The sequence below is a fragment of the Bombina bombina genome, chromosome 3 (genome assembly GCF_027579735.1).
Source record: "Bombina bombina isolate aBomBom1 chromosome 3, aBomBom1.pri, whole genome shotgun sequence".
Lineage (NCBI taxonomy): Eukaryota > Metazoa > Chordata > Amphibia > Anura > Bombinatoridae > Bombina > Bombina bombina.
The window spans coordinates 495,147,916-495,171,581 of NC_069501.1; the positions used below are offsets into that span (position 1 = coordinate 495,147,916).

The window sequence follows — 23,666 nt, forward strand, 5'->3', positions numbered from 1 at the left end:
TTGGTCGAGTAAACTCTGATAATTACGACTGTCAATCACAACATACCTCCGAACTTTTGTGGCTGAGAATGAGGGACACAGGGGGTTAGTAGGAGCCAATCAACATTTTGTGAATGGAGCTGTGTTGGGAGGGGAGGAATCATGGGTGGTGTGGGTTTTCCATAGGTGGGACTAAGGGAAATTCTGTAAAGGACACATGGCCAAGAGACAACTCAGAATTAGGAACCAACATGGGAGGTCTCCATTATAGACAATACACACTTCATGCATATACCATTCATACTACACATACACTCAATACATGCATGTTCTATACACACTTACTACATGCAAAACACATGGATTAAACATAACACGTACTACACACAAACTATTCATACTAGAAACACCAACACATGCTATACAAACATTCACAATACACATAATTACTTGCATATACTAGAAGCATGCACACTATAGACTCACTGTAGATATACTAGAAATGTACACTAAACATTCACTACACAAACTTCATATACCAGAAGTACACAGTATGCTACATGGGATATGGTGACAAATGTCACAGCAACTTTCATATATTCTGTTTTTATAGTAAATACTTTGTGTGAGATCCCACACTTCATTATGCATAGCATTTTCTACAAATTTCTATATTGTATATAGTATGTTAACCCTCTACTGCTGTAAGAAAAGACTGTATATTCATCTTGCTAGTACAGTCAGTAAGTGCAGTGATACACAAGTATCAACTACAATATGTGATCTACATTACTACATATTGCCTGCAACCTACCCATCGTGTAGTGTAATAACTACAGTTAGAGGGCGACGTGAAAAAAACAGAATTTATGTTTACCTGATAAATTTCTTTCTCCAACGGTGTGTCCGGTCCACGGCGTCATCCTTACTTGTGGGATATTCTCTTCCCCAACAGGAAATGGCAAAGAGCCCAGCAAAGCTGGTCACATGATCCCTCCTAGGCTCCGCCTACCCCAGTCATTCGACCGACGTTAAGGAGGAATATTTGCATAGGAGAAACCATATGGTACCGTGGTGACTGTAGTTAAAGAAAATAAAATATCAGACCTGATTAAAAAAACCAGGGCGGGCCGTGGACCGGACACACCGTTGGAGAAAGAAATTTATCAGGTAAACATAAATTCTGTTTTCTCCAACATAGGTGTGTCCGGTCCACGGCGTCATCCTTACTTGTGGGAACCAATACCAAAGCTTTAGGACACGGATGAAGGGAGGGAGCAAATCAGGTCACCTAAATGGAAGGCACCACGGCTTGCAAAACCTTTCTCCCAAAAATAGCCTCAGAAGAAGCAAAAGTATCAAACTTGTAAAATTTGGTAAAAGTGTGCAGTGAAGACCAAGTCGCTGCCCTACATATCTGATCAACAGAAGCCTCGTTCTTGAAGGCCCATGTGGAAGCCACAGCCCTAGTGGAATGAGCTGTGATTCTTTCGGGAGGCTGCCGTCCGGCAGTCTCGTAAGCCAATCTGATGATGCTTTTAATCCAAAAAGAGAGAGAGGTAGAAGTTGCTTTTTGACCTCTCCTTTTACCTGAATAAACAACAAACAAGGAAGATGTTTGTCTAAAATCCTTTGTAGCATCTAAATAGAATTTTAGAGCGCGAACAACATCCAAATTGTGCAACAAACGTTCCTTCTTTGAAACTGGTTTTGGACACAGAGAAGGTACGATAATCTCCTGGTTAATGTTTTTGTTAGAAACAACTTTTGGAAGAAAACCAGGTTTAGTACGTAAAACCACCTTATCTGCATGGAACACCAGATAAGGAGGAGAACACTGCAGAGCAGATAATTCTGAGACTCTTCTAGCAGAAGAAATCGCAACTAAAAACAAAACTTTCCAAGATAATAACTTAATATCAACGGAATGTAAGGGTTCAAACGGAACCCCCTGAAGAACTGAAAGAACTAAATTGAGACTCCAAGGAGGAGTCAAAGGTTTGTAAACAGGCTTGATTCTAACCAGAGCCTGAACAAAGGCTTGAACATCTGGCACAGCTGCCAGCTTTTTGTGAAGTAATACCGACAAGGCAGAAATCTGTCCCTTCAGGGAACTTGCCGATAATCCTTTTTCCAATCCTTCTTGAAGGAAGGATAGAATCCTAGGAATCTTAACCTTGTCCCAAGGGAATCCTTTAGATTCACACCAACAGATATATTTTTTCCAAATTTTGTGGTAAATCTTTCTAGTCACAGGCTTTCTGGCCTGAACAAGAGTATCGATCACAGAATCTGAGAACCCTCGCTTCGATAAAATCAAGCGTTCAATCTCCACGCAGTCAGCTGGAGTGAAACCAGATTCGGATGTTCGAATGGACCCTGAACAAGAAGGTCTCGTCTCAAAGGTAGCTTCCAAGGTGGAGCCGATGACATATTCACCAGATCTGCATACCAAGTCCTGCGTGGCCACGCAGGAGCTATCAAAATCACCGACGCCCTCTCCTGCTTGATCCTGGCTATCAGCCTGGGGATGAGAGGAAATGGCGGGAACACATAAGCTAGTTTGAAGGTCCAAGGTGCTACTAGTGCATCCACTAGAGCCGCCTTGGGATCCCTGGATCTGGCCCCGTAGCAAGGAACTTTGAAGTTCTGACGAGAGGCCATCAGATCCATGTCTGGAATGCCCCACAGGTGAGTGACTTGGGCAAAGATTTCCGGATGGAGTTCCCACTCCCCCGGATGCAATGTCTGACGACTCAGAAAATCCGCTTCCCAATTTTCCACTCCTGGGATGTGGATAGCAGACAGGTGGCAGGAGTGAGACTCCGCCCAAAGAATAATTTTGGTTACTTCTTCCATCGCTAGGGAACTCCTTGTTCCCCCCTGATGGTTGATGTACGCAACAGTCGTCATGTTGTCTGATTGAAACCGAATGAACCTGGTCCTCGCAAGCTGGGGCCAGGCCTGGAGCGCATTGAATATCGCTCTCAGTTCCAGAATATTTATCGGTAGAAGAGATTCTTCCCGAGACCAAAGACCCTGAGCTTTCAGGGATCCCCAGACCGCGCCCCAGCCTATCAGACTGGCGTCGGTCGTGACAATGACCCACTCTGGTCTGTGGAACATCATCCCTTGAGACAGATTGTCCAGGGACAGCCACCAACGGAGTGAGTCTCTGGTCCTCTGATTTACTTGTATCTTCGGAGACAAGTCTGTATAGTCCCCATTCCACTGACTGAGCATGCACAGTTGTAATGGTCTTAGATGAATGCGCGCAAAAGGAACTATGTCCATCGCCGCCACCATCAACCCGATCACTTCCATGCACTGAGCTATGGAAGGAAGAGGAACGGAATGAAGTATCCGACAAGAGTCCAGAAGCTTTGTTTTTCTGGCCTCTGTTAGAAAGATCCTCATTTCTAAGGAGTCTATAATTGTTCCCAAGAAGGGAACCCTTGTTGACGGGGATAGAGAACTCTTTTCCACGTTCACTTTCCAGCCGTGAGATCTGAGAAAGGCCAGGACAATGTCCGTGTGAGCCTTTGCTTGAGGAAGGGACGACGCTTGAATCAGAATGTCGTCCAGGTAAGGTACTACTGCAATGCCCCTTGGTCTTAGCACCGCTAGAAGGGACCCTAGTACCTTTGTGAAAATCCTTGGAGCAGTGGCTAATCCGAAAGGAAGCGCCACGAACTGGTAATGTTTGTCCAGGAATGCAAACCTTAGGAACCGATGATGTTCCTTGTGGATAGGAATATGTAGATACGCATCCTTTAAATCCACCGTGGTCATGAATTGACCTACCTGGATGGAAGGAAGGATAGTTCGAATGGTTTCCATCTTGAACGATGGGACCTTGAGAAATTTGTTTAAGATCTTGAGATCTAGGATTGGTCTGAACGTTCCCTCTTTTTTGGGAACTATGAACAGATTGGAGTAGAACCCCATCCCTTGTTCTCTTAATGGAACAGGATGAATCACTCCCATTTTTAACAGGTCTTCTACACAATGTAAGAACGCCTGTCTTTTTATGTGGTCTGAAGACAACTGCGACCTGTGGAACCTCCCCCTTGGGGGAAGTCCCTTGAATTCCAGAAGATAACCCTGGGAGACTATTTCTAGCGCCCAAGGATCCAGAACATCTCTTGCCCAAGCCTGAGCGAAGAGAGAGAGTCTGCCCCCCACCAGATCCGGTCCCGGATCGGGGGCCAATATTTCATGCTGTCTTGGTAGCAGTGGCAGGTTTCTTGGCCTGCTTTCCCTTGTTCCAGCCTTGCATTGGTCTCCAAGCTGGCTTGGCCTGAGAAGAATTACCCTCTTGCTTAGAGGACGTAGCACCTTGGGCTGGTCCGTTTTTACGAAAGGGACGAAAATTAGGTTTGCTGAGACCCAACCAAACCCAAAGGGGAATACGATACCAAATGACGCCTTCAGAAGTCCTTTATAAGTATCAGAGCTCCTCTCACATGCGACTGCATGCCATGCCTCTCAAAAACAAGTGCGCAACACCGGCGCGAAAATGAGACTCTGCCTATGCTTTGGGAAAGCCCCTAAAGAATAAGGTGTCTAAAACAGTGCCTGCCGATATTATTATATCAAAATACCCAGATAAAATGATTCCTCAAGGCTAAATATGTGTTAATAATCAATCGATTTAGCCCAGAAAAAGTCTACAGTTTAAATAAGCCCTTGTGAAGCCCTTATTTACAATCGTAATAAACATGGCTTACCGGATCCCATAGGGAAAATGACAGCTTCCAGCATTACATCGTCTTGTTAGAATGTGTCATACCTCAAGCAGTAAGAGACTGCACTCTGTTCCCCCAACTGAAGTTAATTGCTCTCAACAGTCCTGTGTGGAACAGCCATGGATTTTAGTTACGGTTGCTAAAATCATTTTCCTCATACAAACAGAATTCTTCATCTCTTTTCTGTTTCTGAGTAAATAGTACGTACCAGCACTATTTGAAAATAACAAACTCTTGATTGAATAATGAAAAACTACAGTTAAACACTAAAAAACTCTAAGCCATCTCCGTGGAGATGTTGCCTGTACAACGGCAAAGAGAATGACTGGGGTAGGCGGAGCCTAGGAGGGATCATGTGACCAGCTTTGCTGGGCTCTTTGCCATTTCCTGTTGGGGAAGAGAATATCCCACAAGTAAGGATGACGCCGTGGACCGGACACACCTATGTTGGAGAAAAAGTCATTACTATGCACTGACAATTACCAACATCCTGTGAGTTCGTGTCAAGCATCAGCAAAGGAGTTTTTGGCCATTTCCCCTTAAGGCTCAGTGACTACTGCACTGTGACACTTGTTTTGTCTTTATTAAATGGCTTTACATGAATTATTAAAGCTCGAAAAGGAAACTTTGTTTATTTACAATATCCCAGCAGATTACAGGGCTGTGGCAGCAGTAAACATCTGCACACACTGATGTGTAACAAGTTACAATTATATTAGCTCATAAGCAAAATGGAAATACATGAATGCACAGATAAAGTATAAAAGCGGTAATTAGAGACCTAAACTGCTGTACTAGAAGCTATTGCATTTTAGACATCACAACTGAGGAAAAGTAGCTAAACTACCTGGGTGTGAGAATAGGAACTTCGTACTGAGATACTGCTTCCTGATTGCCAGCAGTGGCCAGATCCATTAATGAACAGAACTTCTAAGTTCTTAGTGACTGACAGTCAGTTGTCAGGGCGTGACCAGTTGTCCACACCCAGGATGTGGATTGCAGAGAGCGAACAGCTGTGGGTCTCTGCCCACTCCAGGATCCGAGACACCTCCCTCTTTGCCAGGGATCTGGCTACTGCTAGAAGGGCCCCCAGGATCTTTGTTTGACATTTCCAAGGAATCTTCAGTCTCTGGAAAAACCTCCAGTCTTAGAAATGTCCTTGTCCTTAAGGGCCACAGTCAACTGCTGAGAAAAACTTGCCAAAAAGACCAGGGAATTTAGCTTGTAAGGTTACCCTCCCACCCACTGATCCGTACCCGATCCCTCCCAGAAAGCTCCTCTCTACCGCCCCCCCTCCATCTTAGGTAAAGGCAGCCCGTCTTGGCAGTATAGTAGTAGAAAATGTCTTTTAAAACAAAATCTGGTGTAGACTGTCCATTTAAGTTAAATTGCTCCCTTGTCTATTCTAAGCTATACATTTTAAGTCATTAAGCCTCTATTTGTCCTTTTTAAAATAACATTTTATGTCTTTCATGTCTCAGCTGCCAAATCTTACTCTACATACTAAAATTTGCTGTAGTAAACAGCATTTCAAGTTTGCCTGTAATGTAATGGCTAAAGGAAGACAAGCAATTATCTTTAGATGAACAGCAATGTCAAACTTATTAGAGTACAGTCAGTGGCTAATCAATTAGCATGATATTAAAAACTTAAGGGACAATACTCGTATGCGAAAAAAACAAAAAACACACTGAATAGGGAAATAAGACTTGTGCACGAAGGCTCGATCCTTCTGCTGTCCCGGGACAGACATACTGATTTGTAGCTTAGAAGTCCTTTACAATGAGATTGTGGGTACTAAGAAACTTGAGGTAAAATCTTTTTGCATAGATGCTCAGGTGATATTTTCTAGTCAGCTTTTTACAGCTATACTGCATCACTTTCAAGTGTTTAAACTAGGGTTGCACCGATACCATTTTTTATGACTGAGTACAAGTACCGATACTTGTTTTCAAATACTCGCCGATACCAATTACCGATACTTTTTTTTTTAATGTCATGTGACAGTTTACCAAGCACAATACAGACTAATTATTTAAGATTCCTTCTTTATAATTATAAAGGGCTGTAATTCAAAAGACATGAAATAAAAAAGTTCACTGAACATGTTTATAAATAAAAAAATTACAATAAAATATTCCATTTAAAGGGGTGATGCAATTGGGTTGTAGGGCTGTTATATAACATCAATCTGACATTTGTATGGAGGTTCGACTAAGTTGAATAGTCTTTCACTTTCCACACTACTGCATGGGGCAGAAAGATATTTTTGGGCCATTTTAGCCAGAGCTGGAAATCGGTTTATTAACTGCCCAGTACTTCAGGGGTTTGTCTGAACGAGGTACAGTGATCTCTCCTACAATAATACAAATAACAGCAATTTGTATTGGCAGAACAGTAGTAAACAATTTTTAGTTCAGTCTCCACTCAAGTTTAAAATGAAATGGGAACATGCAGTTTGAAAAAACACCACAAGATAGCATATGGGTAGGAAGTGGAAGTATCGGTTTAAGTATCGGTACATTTGCACGAGTACAAGTACTCATGCAAATACTTGGTATCGGTACCGATACCAGTATCTGTGCATCCCTAGTTTAAACATTTGGGTATTATGGCCCTTTAAGGAATCACAAGGTGGATTTGATTTAAAGCAAGTTTATTTACATCACTAGTCAGTAAGACATTTAATTCATGGTTTTCTACAGAAAAGTTTAGAATAACTCAGATTTTCCAGTTAGTGATCTAGTTATATACCATTAGAAATAGAGAGAATTAGGATATTGGGAGGTGAACTATCCAGTTTATTAGGATAATCATATTTAGTCAACTTTTCAGCTGTAGTTTACTGGGTGGAAACTAGTCATTACCTTATTTTAATTGTTTTATTTAAAAAGAAAAAACATAATTTATGTAAGAACTTACCTGATAAATTCATTTCTTTCATATTAGCAAGAGTCCATGAGCTAGTGACATATGGGATATACATGCCTACCAGAAGGGGCAAAGTTTCCCAAACCTCAAAATGCCTACAAATACACCTCTCACCACACCCACAAATCAGTTTAACGAATAGCCAAGAAGTGGGGTGATAAGAAAAAAGTGCGAAGCATAAAAAATAAGGAATTTGAATAATTGTGCTTTATACAAAAAAATCATAACCACCACAAAAAAGGGGTGGGCCTCATGGACTCTTGCTAATATGAAAGAAATGAATTTATCAGGTAAGTTCTTACATAAATTATGTTTTCTTTCATGTAATTAGCAAGAGTCCATGAGCTAGTGACGTATGGGATAATGACTACCCAAGATGTGGATCTTCCACGCAAGAGTCACTAGAGAGGGAGGGATAAAATAAAGACAGCCAATTCCGCTGGAAAAAAAAAAAATCCACACCCAAAAATAAAGTTTAAATCTCATAAAGAAAAAAACTGAAAATATAAGCAGAAGATTCAAACTGGTAGAAAAGTACTTCAGGCAGCTGTTTCAAAGACAGCTTCAGAAGAAGAAAACACATCAAAATGGTAGAATTTAGTAAAAGTATGCAAAGACCAAGTTGCTGCTTTGCAAATCTGATCAACCGAAGCATCATTCCTAAACGCCCAGGAAGTAGAAACTGACCTAGTAGAATGAGCTGTAATCCTTTGAGGCAGAGTTTTACCCGACTCGACATAAGCATGATGAATTAAAGATTTCAACCAAGATGCCAAAGAAATGGCAGAGGCTTCTGACCTTTCCTAGAACCGGAAAAGATAATAGACTAGAAGTCTTTCGGAAATTCTTAGTAGCTTCAACATAATATTTCAAAGCTCTAACTACATCCAAAGAATGCAATGATTTCTCCTTAGAATTCTTAGGATTAGGACATAATGAAGGAACCACAATTTCTCTACTAATGTTAGAATTCACAACCTTAGGTAAAAATTGAAAAGAAGTTCGCAACACTGCCTTATCCTGGTGAAAAATCAGAAAAGGAGACTCACAAGAAAGAGCAGATAATTCAGAAACTTTTCTGGCAGAAGAGATGGCCAAAAGAAACAAAACTTTCCAAGAAAGTAATTTAATGTCCAATGAATGCATAGGTTCAAACGGAGGAGCTTAAAGAGCCCCTAGAACCAAATTCAAACTCCAAGGAGGAGAAATTGACTTAATGACAGGTTTAATACGAACCAAAGCTTGTACAAAACAATGAATATCAGGAAGAATAGCAATGTTTGTGAAAAAGAACAGAAAGCAGAGATTTGTCTTTTCAAGGAACTTGCAGACAAACCTTTATCCAAACCATCCTGAAGAAACTGTAAAATTCTCGGAATTCTAAAAGAATGCCAGGAAAAATGATGAGAAAGACACCAAGAAATGTAAGTCTTCCAGACTCGATAATATATCTCCCTAGATACAGATTTACAAGCCTGTAACATAGTATTAATCACAGAGTCAGAGAAACCTCTTTGACTAAGAATCAAGCGTTCAATCTCCATACCTTTAAATTTAAGGATTTGAGATCCTGATGGAAAAAAGGACCTTGCGACAGAAGGTCTGGTCTTAACGGAAGAGTCCATGGTTGGCAAGAGGCCATCCGGACAAGATCCGCATACCAAAACCTGTGAGGCCATGCTGGAGCTACCAGCAGAACAAACTAGCATTCCTTCAGAATCTTGGAGATTACTCTTGGAAGAAGAACTAGAGGCGGTAAGATATAGGCAGGATGATACTTCCAAGGAAGTGACAATGCATCCACTGCTTCCGCTTGAGGATCCCTTGATCTGGACAGATACCTGGGAAGTTTCTTGTTTAGATGAGAGGCCATCAGATCTATTTCTGGAAGACCCCACATTTGAACAACCTGAAGAAATATCTCTGGGTGAAGAGACCATTCGCCCGGATGTAACGTTTGGCGACTGAGATAATCAGCTTTCCAATAGTCTATACCTGGGATATGAACCGCAGAAACTAGACAGGAGCTGGATTCCGCCCAAACCAGAATTCGAGATACTTCTTTCATGGCCAGAGGACTGAGTCCCTCCTTGATGATTGATGTATGCCACAGTTGTGACATTGTCTGTCTGAAAACAAATGAACAATTCTCTCTTTAGAAGAGGCCAAGACTGAAGAGCTCTGAAAATTGCACTGAGTTCCAAAATATTGATTGGTAATCTCACCTCCTGAGATTCCCAAACCCCTTGTGCTGTCAGAGACCCCCACACAGCTCCCCAACCCGTAAGACTTGCATCTGTTGAAATTACAGTCCAGGTCGGAAGAACAAAAGAAGCCCCCTGAACTAAACAATGGTGATCTGTCCACCACGTCAGAGAGTGTCGTACAATCGGTTTTAAAGATATTAATTGAGATATCTTTGCGTAATCCCTGCACCACTGGTTCAGCATACAGGGCTGAAGAGGTCGCATGTGAAAACGAGCAAAGGGGATCGCGTCCGATGCAGCAGTCATAAGACCTAGAATTTCAATGCATAAGGCTACCGAAGGGAATGATTGTGACTGAAGATTTCGACAAGCTAATATCAATTTTAGACGTCTCTTGTCTGTCAAAGATAGAGTCATGGACACTGAATCTATCTGGAAACCTAAAAAGGTTACCCTTGTCTGAGGAATCAATGAACTTTTTGGTAAATTGATCCTCCAACCATGATCTTGAAGAAACACCACAAGTAGATTCGTATGAGATTCTGCTAAATGTAAAGACTGAGCAAGTACCAAGATATCGTCCAAATAAGGAAATACCACCACAATACCCTGTTCTCTGATTACAGACAGAAGGGCACCGAGAACCTTTGTAAAAATTCTTGGAGCTGTTGCTAGGCCAAACGGCAGAGCCACAAACTGGTAATGCTTGTCTAGGAAAGAGAATCTTAGAAACTGATATTGATCTGGATGAATCGGAATATGCAGATATGCATCCTGTAAATCTATTGTGGACATATAATGCCCTTGCTGAACAAAAGGCAGGATAGTCCTTATAGTTACCATTTTGAATGTTGGTATCCTTACATAACGATTCAATATTTTTAGATCCAAAACTGGTCTGAAGGAATTCTTCTTTGGTACAATGGAGATTTGAATAAAACCCCCGCCCCTGTTCCAGAACTGGAACTGGCATAATTACTCCAGCCAACTCTAGATCTGAAACACATTTCAGAAATGCTTGAGCCTTCGCTGGGTTTACTGGGACACTGGAAAGAAAAAATCTTTGCAGGAGGCCTTATCTTGAAGCCAATTCTGTACCCTTCTGAAACAATGTTCTGAATCCAAAGATTGTGAACGGAATTGATCCAAATTTCTTTGAAAAAACGTAATCTGCCCCCTACCAGCTGAGCTGGAATGAGGGCCGCACCTTCATGTGGACTTAGGAGCTGGCTTTGGTTTTCTAAAAGGCTTGGATTTATTCCAGACTGGAGATGGTTTCCAAACTGCTACCGCTCCTGAGGATGAAGGATCAGGCTTTTGTTCCTTGTGACGAAAGGAACGAAGACGATTAGACCTAAATTTACCTTTAGATTTTTTATCCTGTGGTAAAAAAAAGTTCCTTTCCCTCCAGTAACAGTTGAGATAATAGAATCCAACTGAGAACCAAATAATTTATTACCCTGGAAAGAAAGGGAAAGCAAAGTTGACTTAGAAGACATATCAGCATTCCAAGTTTTAAGCCATAAAGCTCTTCTAGCTAAAAAAAGCTAGAGACATATACCTGACATCAACTCTAATGATATCAAAGATGGCATCACAAATAAAATTATTAGCATGTTGTAGAAGAATAATAATGCTATGAGAATTATGATCTGTTACTTGTTGCGCTAAAGCTTCTAACCAAAAAGTTGAAGCTGCAGCAACATCTGCTAAAGATATAGCAGGTCTAAGAAGATTATCTGAACACAAGTAAGCTTTTCTTAGAAAGGATTCAATTTTCCTATCTAAAGGATCCTTAAAGGAAGTACCATCTGCCGTAGGATTAGTAGTACGCTTAGCAAGAGTAGAGACAGCCCCATCAATCTTAGGGATTTTGTCCCAAAACTCTAATCTGTCAGCTGGCACAGGATATAATTGCTTAAAACGTTTAGAAGGAGTAAATGAATTACCCAAATTATTCCATTCCCTGGAAATTACTTCAGAAATAGCACCAGGGACAGGAAAAACTTCTGGAATAACTACAGGAGATTTAAAAACCTTATCTAAACGTTTAGATTTAGTATCAAGAGGATTAGAATCCTCAATTTCTAATGCAATTAGGACTTCTTTAAGTAAAGAACGAATAAATTCCATTTTAAATAAATATGAAGATTTATCAGCATCAACCTCTGAGACAGAATCCTCTGAACCAGAAGAACCATTATCAGAATGATGATGTTCATTTAAAAATTCATCTGAAAAATGAGAAGTTTTAAAAGACTTTTTACGTTTACTAGAAGGAGGAATAACAGACATAGCCTTCTTAATGGATTTAGAAACAAAATCTCTTAGGTTATCAGGAACACTCTGAGTATTAGATGTTGACGGAACAGCAACAGGTAATGTAACAGTACTAAAGGAAATATTATCTGCATTAACAAGTTTGTCATGACAATCAGTACAAACAGCTGGAGGAACAGATACCATAAGTTTACAGCAGATACACTTAGCTTTGTTAGCTCCAGCACCAGGCAGCGATTTTCCAGAAGTATCTTCTGACTCAGTTTCAACGTGGGACATCTTGCAATATGTAATAGAAAAAACAAAGCAAAATTGATCAAATTCCTTAAATGACAGTTTCAGGAATGGGAAAAAAAATGCCAGCGAACAAACTTCTAGCAACCAGAAGCAATAAATAATGAGACTTAAATAATGTGGAGACAATAGTGACGCCCATATTTTTTTAGCGCCAAAAAAAAAAAAAAAAAAGACGCCCACATTATTTGGCGACTAAATGCTTTTGGCGCCAAAAATGACGCCACATACGGAACGCCGACACTTTTGGCGCAAAAAAAGGTCAAAAAATGACGCAACTTCCGGCGACACGTATGACGCCGGAAACAGAAAAAAAATTTTGCGCCAAAAAAGTCTGCGCCAAGAATGACGCAATAAAATGAAGCATTTTCAGCCCCCGCGAGCCTAACAGCCCACAGGGAAAAAGTCAAATTTTAAGGTAAGAAAAAATGATTGATTCATATGCATTATCCCAAATATGAAACTGACTGTCTGAAATAAGGAATGTTGAACATCCTGAGTCAAGGCAAATAAATGTTTGAATACATATATTTAGAACTTTATAAAAAAGTGCCCAACCATAGCTTAGAGTGTCACAGAAAATAAGACTTACTTACCCCAGGACACTCATCTACATGTTGTAGAAAGCCAAACCAGTACTGAAACGAAAATCAGTAGAGGTAATGGTATATAGGTATAGATAGATTTTTATTTATATATATATATATATATATATATATATATATATATATATATATATATATATATATATATATATATATATATATATATATATATATATATATATATATATATATATATATATATATATATATATATATATAAATAAATAAAAGAGTATAGCGTCGATCTGAAAAGGGAGGTAAGAGATGAATCTCTACAACCGATAACAGAGAACCTATGAAATAGAGTGATGTGAGGAGAGTATTGCCTATTTGAATTCAATTATCTCCTTCTACGGGGTCTGACATTCACTGCACGCTGAGAGGAAAACTGGGCTCCAACCTGCTGCGGAGCGCATATCAACGTAGAATCTAGCACAAATTTACTTCACCACCTCCATAGGAGGAAAAGTTTGTAAAAACTGATTTGTGGGTGTGGTGAGGGGTGTATTTGTAGGCATTTTGAGGTTTGGGAAACTTTGCCCCTCCTGGTAGGAATGTATATCCCATACGTCACTAGCTCATGGACTCTTGCTAATTACATGAAAGAAATTGATCTTTCATGATTCAGATAGAACATGCAATTTTAAATAACCGTCCAATGTAATTCTAACTAGTTTCCTTCATTCTCTTGGGCACCACACATTAATGTACTGATCTACATTTGATACCATCTAAGCTCCATGGACCTTGCACAAAGTATACCAAACACCGTGTGTGGCAGCCACCAAACAGCAGGTCTGAAAGGCTTTATAGTTAAAGCATTTTCTACGGATAAGTGGGTGACAAAGTTTGAATAATTTACTAGTCTAACATTACAAAGACAGGAAAACTACCAATTAATGGTTGCAGGTTCTCTTTGTGGTTTAAGTTGATTGAAAGAAAACTTGATCTTGGGACTACAAATTTTCATGAGCACTAAGGACTCTAATTGTTTAAGCTTAAAGTGATGGTAAGCTCTCCCCTTTACCACTTCAAAAAAATATTTATTTCTGCAAACTAGATGTTTGAACGGTTCTCCAATCAGTGCTATCCCTTTTGCTGTAGCTAGAGTGCCGATTGCACAATTCAATTGAAGTGGGCGGCAAAGCGCAGGGTGCCAAGTCGGACTTACCGCACAACTATAGGCTAAGGTGAAAAGTCACCTCTTAGCAAAACCGCAATCTGCTGTAAGCTGCCTTAGCAACTCAGAGGGGCAATCGCTTGAAACAAAAAGGAAACATTCTTACCTGATAAATTTGTTTTTTACGATACGATGAGTCCACGGATTTCATCCTTACTTGTGGGATATCGCCTCCTGGTCAGCAGGAGGCAAAGAGCACCACAGCAGAGCTGCATATATAGCTCCTCCCTTCCCTCTTCAGTCATTTGACCGAAGTTAGGAAGAGAAAGGAAAAGCCAAGGTGCAGAGGTGACTGAAGTTTAACAAAAATAAGACTGTTACAAAAACCACCTGGTTATGCAAAATAGCCCCAAGCATAGCTCAGTACCAAAATAAAATCACCATGTGGGGAAGTCCCTTACTATTACTGAGACTTAGTCCCCAATACCAACACGGCCGTGGACTCATCGTATCTTGTAAAAGAAAACATACCAAAAAAAAAAAAACACTTTCTGCATGAAGTATGTTATTCTTTATGATAAAAAGTCCCCTTTATTAGTCAATCCTAGTGTTTCACAATGCTAGGGTTGACTTTCACTTTAATATTAAGGCAGATCTGTAGCACTGTGTGGTGGTTGACAGGCAATTTATAAGAGAAGCCCTGGTTTGTGGAAACATTGTCCAATAGCAAAAACAGAAAGGGTCCTTAGATTAGCCTTTATTTAGGTGGACCGTAAAACTTAGCCAAGCTGAAGTTCCCTATTAGCAATGTGCAAGTAAAAGTATTCAGCTTCTAAATAACTAGTTACTTACTGCTGCATTTAAAATCATCTGTCTAGATTTAAACTGCTTGCTAAGTTGCCTTTTTCGGCTTATGTAATAGCTGCTATTTTAAACCATTGCCTAAGGCTCAACATATGTTCAGCAACATTGTAAAATAAAAAAATTATACACATCTATATTTTTAAATATAGAATTCATGCAACTTTAACCCGATGGTGGCTTCTGCACAACTAAAATTAATTTTATAGAACCTTGTTTAGGGCTGTGACAAACACCAACTTAATTTAAAAAGGGCATAATCCTTATTTGCTAAATCACTTCAAAGTGATGCAGCATAACTAAAAAGCTGACGGGAAAATATCACCTGAACCTCCTGAAAAAAAAAAAAAAAAAAAAAAAAAAGTATTTTACCTCAATTTCCTCAGCTCAACAGAATAAGTGCGCTGTAAAAAAAAATGTTACTGCTCAGTTGAAGGTTAAAAAAGAAATAGCAGCCAATCAGCAGTGCTGAGGTCATGAACTATTTTACTGTGATGTGATTTCATAGTAAACTTCCTTAAACTGAAAATGGAAAAAAATGTGCATGAGGCATGCTCCCTTGCAAGCCCTGGGACAGGCATACTGATTTGCAGCTTAAAGTATTTTACAATGGGGTGCAAATACCAAGGACATTTTGAAGTAAAATCTTTTTACATAGAGATGTTCAGGTTATATTTTTTAGTCTTTACAGCTATGCGTCACTTTCAAGCGTTCCAACATTTGGGTATCATGTCCATTTAAGAGGAGTAGGGTTATATGCCTTGGACTTACCCTTCAGCCTCAGACATCTAGGATGTCGCTGTTCTAAATCAATGAATAAGACTCCACCCAGCCTGTTTATACACTCACTTTAAAGATGTGTAAGAAAACAGAATTTATTTTTACCTGATGAATTTCTCTTTCTCCAACGGTGTGTCCGGTCCACGGCGTCATCCTTACTTGTGGGAATATTCTCTTCCCTAACAGGAAATGGCAAAGAGCACAGCAAAAGCTGCCCATATAGCCCCCCCCCCTCTGGCTCCGCCCCCCAGGTCATTCAACCGACTGTTAGGAGAAAAAGGAGAAACTATAGGGTGCCGTGGTGACTGTAGAGTATAAAGAAAGAAATTTTTCAAACCTGATTAAAAACCAGGGCGGAACCTGCTTCCATTGCGGCAGGACGCGTCTTAGTGAAGCTCTGGGTGCTTGACTTAGATTTGATATTTATAGCTGATAAAAGCCTGCTAACTTCTTCTAACCCACATTCCTGATAGCAATTTTCTAGGCAGAATATTTAAAGATCCCTGGAGTGGAGAAACGGACTGCGATCTCGCCTATGCTCTTTGGAACAGCTACGCGGTAACTACCACACAGATCTAGAAGCCATCTTGTGCTCAGCTGTGATCTAACTACATTGCGGCTTTGAAAAGTGGACCCTGTGTGTAATGTTCAGCGTAGGTTTGGGGCTGCTGCACAATAACCCCCCCCAGTTCATGGGGTTATGCAATCCTGTTTTCGGATTGATTTACTCTACAGATGACAAAAAGATGGCAATAAATGGCCACGTGCTGCTGCACGCAATAGAGAACATGCTTCATGATTGTTATGAACGGATCTGTATACACCTAGAAACAGAATGGAGAGGAGTACTCAATATCAGCTCATCCCAAGGTGAACCTCAACAATCTACGGAAAGAGCCCCTGCTCAACTGGCTTCCAATAATGAGGAGAATACTGATGAGACCAGTTTGCTTATGCAGGCCCTTACGGAGGACGCTAGTCAAAATAGGGTGCTAGCAATGCCTAATATATTTGGTCAACCAGAATTTTCTGTTCCGGAGAAGGAGGTAGTTTGCCATGGAGAGATATTTGGTGGAGGAAGGAGTGCTTTAGTTTCAACTAGCCCTATACAGGCAATACATAACCTACAAGTCTGCAGGGAAAATACAATGTGTGGGCTTAGCAGTGATCCGAGAATTGCAGCACATAGGGACGCTGCACGAAATCACATGACTTGGTTACCCAGGGTGTCAATGAATCAGGAGGCTCTAAAGTCGGCAGATTTGGTGATCGCAGCTAGCTCTCCTTTGCCGGATGTAGAGGATAACCTACAGTCAGTGCGATCCTTGATGAGCCATGGGACCGCTCCTCCCAGTCAGTGTCCAGTCATCTGGTTTGTGTCTACCTCACAGCCGCTATCTGCAGCAATCAATAGGACTGCTTACCGACAACCACTTCTGTACCCTGCTCATCCCTGCTATGCCTCTACTTCTCCACAGCATAAGAAAGTGGGAGTCGGTTGAACGGACTGAGTACTCACCTACCCCTTGAACACGGGCCTGCTGCAGGCTGGTGTTTCTAGATGTCTATGTTTACTGTTCTCTCCAGTTTTACATAACAGTGACCCTAGTTGTAGGCATTGCAGGTTTCAACATGGGTCTCCTTATTAACACATTGCATAGTAGCATATCTAGTCCATTGTAATACACCTGGTTTTAACCTTCATAAAAAAACAAAAAACCAGGGCGGGCCATGGACCGGACACAGCGTTGGAGAAAGAAATTTATCAGGTAAACATAAATTCTGTTTTCTCCAACATTGGTGTGTCCGGTCCACGGCGTCATCCTTACTTGTGGGAACCAATACCAAAGCTTTAGGACATGGATGAAGGGAGGGAGCAAATCAGGTTACTTAAACGGAAGGAACCACGGCTTGCAAAACCTCTCTCCCAAAAATAGCCTCCGAAGAAGCAAAAGTATCGAATTTGTAAAATTTGGCAAAGTGTGCAGAAGACCAAGTCGCTGCCTTACATATCTGATCAACAGAAGCCTCGTTCTTGAAGGCCCATGTGGAAGCCACAGCTCTAGTAGATTGAGCTGTAATTCGTTCAGGAGGCTGCCGTCCGGCAGTCTCATAAGCCAATCGGATGATGCTTTTTAGCCAAAAAGAAAGATGTAGCAGTAGCTTTCTGTCCTCTCCTCTTACCAGAATAAACGACAAACAAAGATGAAGTCTGTCTGAAATCCTTTGTTGCGTCCAAATAGAATTTTAAAGCACAGACCACATCTAAATTGTGTAACAAACGTTCCTTTGAAACTGGATTCGGACACAAAGAAGGAACCACTATTTCCTGGTTAATATTCTTGTTGGAAACCACTTTTGGAAGAAAACCAGGTTTGGTACGCAAAACAACCTTATCTGCATGGAATACCAGATAGGGTGGATCACACTGCAAAGCAGACAATTCAGAAACTCTTCTAGCAGAAGAAATAGCAACCAAAAACAGAACTTTCCAAGATAGTAACTTAATATCTATGGAATGTAAAGGTTCAAACTGAACCCCTTGAAGAACTGAAAGAACTAAATTTAGACTCCAAGGAGGAGTCAAGGGTCTGTAAACAGGCTTGATTCTGACTAAGGCCTGTACAAAAGCTTGTACATCTGGCACTGCTGCTAGGCGTCTAACAAAAACAGACAAAGCAGATATCTCCTTTTAGAGAACTCTGATAACCCTTTATCCAAACCCTCTTGAAGGAAAGTATCTTAAGAATTTTAATTTTACTCCAGGAGAATCCCTTGGAGTCACACCAACAGATATTTTTTCCATATTTTATGGTAAATCTTTCTAGTCACAGGTTTTCTGGCTTGGACCAGAGTATCTATAACTGAATCTGAAAACCCACGCTTAGATAAAATCAAGCGTTCAATTTCCAAGCAGTCAGCTGTAGAGAGACTAGATTTGGATGTTCGAATGAACCTTGTACTAGAAGATCCTGTCTCAAAGGTAGCTTCCATGGTGGAGCCGATGACATATTCACCAGGTCTGCATACCAAGTCCTGCGTGGCCACGCGGGAGCTATCAGAATCACAGAGGCCTTCTCCTGTTTGATCCTGGCTACAAGCCTGGGAAGGAGAGGAAATGGTGGAAACACATAAGCTAGGTTGAACGACCAAGGCGCCACTAATGCATCAACTAGAGTCGCCTTGGGATCCCTGGATCTGGACCCGTAGCAAGGAACCTTGAAGTTCTGACGAGACGCCATCAGATCCATGTCTGGAATGCCCCATAATTGAGTTAACTGGGCATAGACCTCCAGGTGGAGTTCCCACTCCCCCGGATGGAAAGTCTGACGACTCAAATAATCCGCCTCCCAGTTGTCTACTCCTGGGATGTGAATTGCAGATAGATGGCAGGAGTGATCCTCCGCCCATTTGATGATCTTGGATACCTCTCTCATCGCCAAGGAACTCTTTGTTCCTCCCTGATGGTTGATGTAAGCTACAGTCGTCATGTTGTCCGACTGAAATCTTATGAATCCGGCCTTCGCTAGTTGAGGCCAAGCCCGGAGCGCATTGAATATCGCTCTCAGTTCCAGGATGTTTATCGGGAGAAGAGACTCTTCCCGAGACCATAGACCCTGAGCTTTCAGGGAGTCCCAGACCGCGCCCCAGCCTAAGAGACTGGCATCGGTCGTGACAATGACCCACTCTGGTCTGCGGAAACTCATTCCCTGAGACAGGTGATCCTGAGTCAACCACCAACAGAGTGAGTCTGGTTAACTGGTCTACTTGAATCTGGGGAGACAAGTCTGCATAATCCCCATTCCACTGTCTGAGCATGCACAGTTGCAATGGTCTTAGATGAATTCGAGCAAAAGGAACCACGTCCATTGCTGCAACCATTAGACCTATTACTTCCATGCATTGAGCTATGGAAGGTTGAGGAATAGATTGAACTTGACAAGCCTTTAGAAGCTGTAATTTTCTGACCTCTGTCAGAAAAATCTTCATTTCTACAGAATCTATTGTTCCCAGAAAGGGAACTCTTGTAGACGGGGACAGGGAACTCTTTTCCACGTTCACCTTCCACCCGTGAGACCTGAGAAAAGCTAATACAATGTCTGTATGAGCCCTTGATCTGGAAAGGGACGACGCTTGGATTAGGATGTCTAGGTAAGGTGCCACTGCAATGCCCCTCGGCCTTAGAACCGCTAGAAGGGACCCTAGCACCTTTGTGAAAATTCTGGGAGCAGTGGCTAGACCGAACGGAAGAGCCACGAACTGGTAATGTTTGTCCAGAAAGGCAAACCTTAGGAACTGATGATGATCTTTGTGGATAGGAATATGTAGGTACACATCCTTTAAATCCACGGTAGTCATATTGACCCTCCTGGATTGTTGGTAAAATCGTTCGAATGGTTTCCATTTTTAACGATGGAACTCTGAGGAATTTGTTTAGAATTTTTAAATCCAGAATTGGTCTGAAAGTTCCTTCTTTTTTGGGAACTACAAACAGGTTTGAGTAAAACCCCTGACCTTGTTCCACTGTTGGAACTGGGTGTATCACTCCCATCTTTAACAGATCTCCTACGCAATGTAAGAATGCCTGTCTCTATCTGGTCTGAAGATAAGCGAGACATGTGGAACCTTCCCCTTGGAGGGAGTTCCTTGAATTCTAGAAGATAACCCCGAGAGACTATTTCTAGTGCCCAGGGATCCTGAACATCTCTTGCCCAAGCCTGAGCAAAGAGAGAAAGTCTGCCCCCTACTAGATCCGGTCCCGGATCGGGGGCTACCCCTTCATACTGTCTTGGTAGCAGCAGCAGGCTTCTTGGCCTGTTTACCCTTGTTCCAGCCTTGCATTGGTTACCATGCTGGCTTGGCCTGGGAAGCGTTACCCTCTTGTCTAGAGGCCGCAGAGTTAGGAGACTGTCTGTTCCTGAAGTTGCGAAAGGAACGAAAATTAGATTTATTCTTAGCCTTAAAAGGCCTATCCTGTGGGAGGGCATGGCCCTTTCCCCCAGTGATGTCTGAAATAATTTCTTTCAATTCTGGCCCAAAAAGGGTCTTACCTTTGAAAGGAATATTAAGCAATTTTGTCTTGGAAGACACATCCGCCGACCAAGACTTCAGCCAAGAGCGCTCTGCGCGCCACAATTGCAAAACCTGAATTTTTCGCCGCTAACTTCGCCAATTGCAAAGCGGCATCTAAAATAAAGGAATTAGCTAACTTAAGTGCATGAATTCTGTCCATGACCTCCTCATATGGAGTCTCCTTATTGAGCGAATTTTCTAGTTCTTCAAACCAAAAACACGCAGCCGTTGTGACAGGAATAATGCACGAAATTGGTTGGAGGAGGAAACCTTGCTGAACAAATATCTTTTTAAGCAAACCCTCCAATTTTTTATCCATAGGATCTTTGAAAGCACAACTGTCCTCAATGGGAATAGTCGTGCGTTTGGCCAATGTAGAAACTGCCCCCTCAACCTTAGGGACTGTTTGCCATGCATCCCTCCTTGGGTCTACAATGGGGAACATTTTCTTAAATATAGGAGGTGGGACAAAAGGTATGCCTGGTTTCTCCCACTCCTTGGTCACTATGTCCGCCACCCTTTTGGGTATCGGAAAGGCATCAGGGTGCACAGGGACCTCTAGGAATTTGTCCATTTTGCACAATTTTTCTGGAATGACCAAAGAGTCACAATCATCCAGAGTAGTTAGTACCTCCTTAAGCAGGGCGCGGAGATGTTCTAACTTAAATTCTAACGTCACAACATCAGGTTCTGCCTGTTGAGAAACTTTTCCTGAATCAGAAATTTCTCCCTCCGACAGACCCTCCCTCACTGCCAATTCTGACTGGTGTGAGGGTATGACAGATAAATTATCGTCAGCGCACTCTTGCTCATCCGCTGTATTTAAAACTGAGCAATCACGCTTTCTTTGATATGCTGGCATTTTGGATAAAATATTAGCTATAGAATTATCCATTACTGCCGTTAATTCTTGCATAGTAACAAGCATTGGCGCGCTATATGTACTAGGTGTCGCCTGCGCAGGCATAACTGGTGTTGACACAGAAGGAGAGGATGATGAACTATCCCCACTACCTTCACTTGAGGAATCATCTTGGGCAACCTTATTAAATGTGACAGTACTGTCCTTACTCTGTTTGGACGCCATGGCACAATTATCACATACATTTAAAGGGGGGACCACCTTGGCCTCCATACATACAGAACATGTTCTATCTGAAGGTACAGACATATTAGACAGGCTATTAATGCAATAAAACAGTTTTTAAACAAAACCGTTACTGTCTCTTTAAATGTTAAACAGAGCACACTTTATTTCTGAATGTGTGAAAAACTATGAAGGAAATATCCGATCCTTACCAAATTTGCACCCTAGTGTATTAATGCTTTGAAAGTATTGCACACCGAATTTCAAGTTTGTAACCCCTTAACCGGAGCAGTTTGATCAATTTACCAGCTTAAACCCACTACAGTCCCAGCCACAGCCTTTGCTGCGGCCTCACTTTTCCTTAGGGGATATTCGCCACAGAAATAAGCCCTCCAGAAATGTTTTTTATGGCCACCTGACCTCACATGAAGCTGCATGCACTGCTTCCAGAAGTAACTGCGCAATCAAGGCGCGAAAATTAGGCCTCCTCCCTCTGCATACTAGAGTGAAAGGCCCTTCCTGACTAGAAAAGGTGTCCAAACGACTGCCAGGCGATTAAAAAACATTCCCCAAAGTGTTTTCAAGTTCCAAAACACTCCAAAAGACATAAATATTGAATAAAATCAATTTAGCCCACAATAGTGTCAACCAGTATATAGCCCATTAATAAGCCTTCATTCTGTTATGAGTCTAAGAAAATGGCTTACCGATCCCAAAAAGGGAAAATGACAGTCTTCTAGCATTACTATGTCTTGTTAGAAAAAGGACTAGTCATACCTTGAGCAGAAAAGTCTGCAAACTGTTCCCCCCAACTGAAGTTCTCTGGGCTCAACAGTCCTGTGTGGGAACAGCAATTGATTTTAGTTACTGCTGCTAAAATCATCCTCTTTAAACAGAACTCTTCATCTTTTTTCTGTTTTAGAGTAAATAGTACAAACCGGCACTATTTTAAAATAACAAACTCTTGATAGAAGATTAAAAAACTACAACTAACACCACATACTCTTTACCATCCCTGTGGAGATGCTACTTGTTCAGAGCGGCAAAGAGAATGACTGGGGGGCGGAGCCAGAGGGGGTCTATATGGGCAGCTTTTGCTGTGCTCTTTGCCATTTCCTGTTAGGGAAGAGAATATTTCCACAAGTAAGGATGACGCCGTGGACCGGACACCAATGTTGGAGAAATCAGGTATTTGTCCAGCACTCTTCCATTACGCATATATAGCAAAACAGCAACACAGGTGGCAAATTACAATAAGATTGCACATTTAATATCCCCCTATACAACATAACCAGAGGGTTACAATATCTACTAAGCAGTACATTTCTGTTCCCGTTGGTATTTAATTCAAGGATGAATTATTATGGAGAAACAAATGTCCCTTTGTGACATGTACACAAGAACTTACCTGATAAATTAATATCATTGTGGCAAGAGTCCACAAGCTCGTTACTGATGAGATATACATTCCTACCAGGAGGCAGCAAAGTTTCCCAAACTTCAAAAGCCTATAAATACCCCACTCACTCATACAAGTTTAATGTATAGCCAAGATGTGAGGTGTTTGAGTAAAAGCAGAAAAAAAAAAGTGCTTTTTAAAAATGTAACCCAAAAATAAAGGAAAAATTGTGTGGATCTCAAGGACTCGTCACTATGAAATTAATCAGTTAAGTTCTAGGTTTTTATATAGATGGCGAGAGT

The 23,666-nt window shown here is 41.3% G+C and overlaps 1 protein-coding gene across 1 annotated transcript in view; it reads right to left on the reverse strand.

The window, feature by feature from the left end:
- HMGA1 (high mobility group AT-hook 1) overlaps positions 1-23,666 on the reverse strand; it is a 93,342-nt gene that overhangs the window by 19,352 nt on the left and 50,324 nt on the right. The window lies entirely within an intron of this gene.